The sequence below is a fragment of the Chiloscyllium plagiosum genome, unplaced genomic scaffold (genome assembly GCF_037043375.1).
Source record: "Chiloscyllium plagiosum isolate Xiang-an unplaced genomic scaffold, Cpla_swu_hap1 HiC_scaffold_13, whole genome shotgun sequence".
Taxonomy (NCBI): domain Eukaryota; kingdom Metazoa; phylum Chordata; class Chondrichthyes; order Orectolobiformes; family Hemiscylliidae; genus Chiloscyllium; species Chiloscyllium plagiosum.
In genome coordinates this window covers 19370511-19372996 of record NW_028270151.1, presented here as the reverse complement: position 1 = coordinate 19372996, position 2486 = coordinate 19370511, and the positions used below count along the sequence as shown (strand labels likewise).

The window sequence follows — 2486 nt, the reverse complement described above, 5'->3', positions numbered from 1 at the left end:
AAAAAAAGTGTCAATGTTTAAAATTCTCTCAGTTGAATTTGATCTTTTTGTTGAGTGACATTAAATTGCCTGAAAATCACATCCCTTCCAGGAGATCGTCAATCTTAGTTCCGACTCTGGCATAATTAGAAGCAGCCATTTGTCACACACTTGGTGAGAGAAAGGGTAGGAAGTCAATCCAGACGTCTCTTTAGCAATGTGACTGGCACGTATTTCCACAGCTCTCTGCATCCACTTCCAGCACTGGCTTTCTCGTTAGGTGCTACTTTGCATAAGCGTAAGATACATAAATAAACAAGGGTTGTTCAGAGTAAATTCTCTAACTAGCTAATACATCTTTGCAGAACTAATATATTTTCTGGAGGTTTATTGGAACAATGCTCGTACTTCAGCTTGCACACAGGACGAGAGAAGCTTGGGGTTAGCCTTCTTAAGGCAGGGAGGTGAAGAAGAAATTTAATTGAACTTTTCAAAATTATGAAGGTTTTTGTTAGAGTAACTACAAAGAAATTCTTACTGGAGTATGGCTTATTTCTGTCACAGGCGCTTATTTCCAGTAGCCAAGAAATGCTGATGGGCCTCTCTGGTAAAATTTGGCAGTTGTAGAGTACAGAGAAAACAGAGGATGGTAGCACACTTGCTGGTGTCGTTGTTAGAGAAAGCACTGTCGTACATTTGAAGATACAGCTGTTGGCCGCTAAGCTTTGAGTGAAGTTTTCCCACCAATCCTCCTTCCTATCCTGGAACTAAGAAATGTTTGGTTAAAAGTGGTAGAGGATGAACTACTCGTTAGTCATAACATGAAGGGCAATTGTGTTTACAAGTTCTAGTTTATTGATTGAGAGTTTAAACAAAAGTTACATTGGTTAGTTAGGTATCATTATTAAGGTGACTAAGAGCCAGGGATATCATGCCATCCCATCTGGATCTGGAGATGGGCACCTTGATTCTCAACCCAAGACTGTGTGATATCATCAGATTGTGTGGAGTTTGATGCAGTCTTCAATGTTAACCCTTTCAGAAACATTGCCTTTTTGGTCATACATTGGAGCACCATTCCTAACCCTAGGACAATGTAACCAATTGTAACCAAGTTCTCTATTAATAAATCTTTAATGTTTGATTCCAGCTGGAGTATTGTGTGGAATCCTAGCACCGTGCTACAGGAAAATGTCAACGCCTTGGGAGATGGTGCAGACCAGATCAACTAGAAAGGTATCAAGGACGAGGAACATTAATTAACTGGAGAGATTAGAGCTGATCTGTTAAGGCTAAAGAAGGGAAGATCTGATAGAGGTATTCAAAATTTTGAAATGCAAATTAGATAAACTCCATGTCTCCAATGGCATAAAGTTAGTAACCAGACGATACCACTGAAAGTGATTTACACAGGTCTCAAAGCTGACTTGAGGACAAATGTATTTTGTGCAGCAAATTACTTTTGCTGTGTGAAACAGCAGTGGAAGCTCATTCAATTGTAACTTTCAAAAGGGAATTGGTCAAGTGGTATTATTGCCAGACTGCTAATCCAGAGACCCCAGTAATGTCCTGCAAATCCATGTTCAAATCCAGGGCGGCACAGTGGCTCAGTGGTTAGCACTGCTGCCTCACAGTGCCAGGGACATGGGTTTGACTCCCACCTCGGGCGACTGTTGGTGTAGAATTTGCACGTTCTCCCCATATCTGCGTGGGTTCCCTCCGGGTGCTCTGGTGTCCTCCCACAATCCAAAGATTTGCAGGTCAGGTGAATTGGCCATGCTAAATTGCCCATAGTGTTAGGTGCATTAGTCGGAGTAAATGTAGGGGTATGGGTCTGGTTGGGTTACTCTTCAGAGTGTCGGTGTGCTCCTGTTGGGCCGAAGGGGCTGTTTCCATACTGTAGGTAATCTAATCCAAAAAAACTAATCAAATCTTGCCGTGGCAGATGGTGGAATTTGAATTCAGTAAAAATGTAGAATTAAGAATCTAATGATGCCCTTGAAATCATTGTCAATTGTTATGGATAAAATCCCATTTGGTCCTTTAGGGAAGGAAACTGCCAACCTTACCTGGTCTGCTCTGTATGTGACTCCAGATGTGATTTCAGAACAGAAATGCGGAGACATTTCTTCAGCCAGAGAGTGGTGGGCCTGTGGAATTCATTGCCACGGAGTGCAGTGGAAGCTGGGACGCTAAATGTCTTCAAGGCCGAGATTGATAGATTCTTGTTGTCTAGAGGAATTAAGGGCTACGGGGAGAACGCTGGTAAGTGGAGCTGAAATGCGCATCACCCATGATTGAATGGCGGAGTGGACTCGATGGGCCGAATGGCCTTACTTCCACTCCTATGTCTTATGGTCTTATGGTCTTATCCATAACAATGTAATTGATTCTTAGCAGAATTATAATGGGCAATAAATGCTAACCTGGCCCATGATGCCTGTATCCTGTGAATAAATAAAAACACTGGACAAATATTTCCAAACAAATCATTTTCAAAGCTATGG

At 42.0% G+C, this 2486-nt stretch overlaps 1 long non-coding RNA gene across 1 annotated transcript; it reads left to right on the top strand.

The window, feature by feature from the left end:
• The first annotated feature begins 218 nt into the window (after positions 1 to 218).
• On the top strand, positions 219 to 2157 carry LOC148148260 (uncharacterized). The gene is made up of 3 exons (XR_015759009.1): positions 219 to 277; positions 1130 to 1215; positions 2027 to 2157. It is a non-coding gene; the product is annotated as an uncharacterized LOC148148260 (long non-coding RNA).
• Positions 2158 to 2486: the final 329 nt, after the last annotated feature.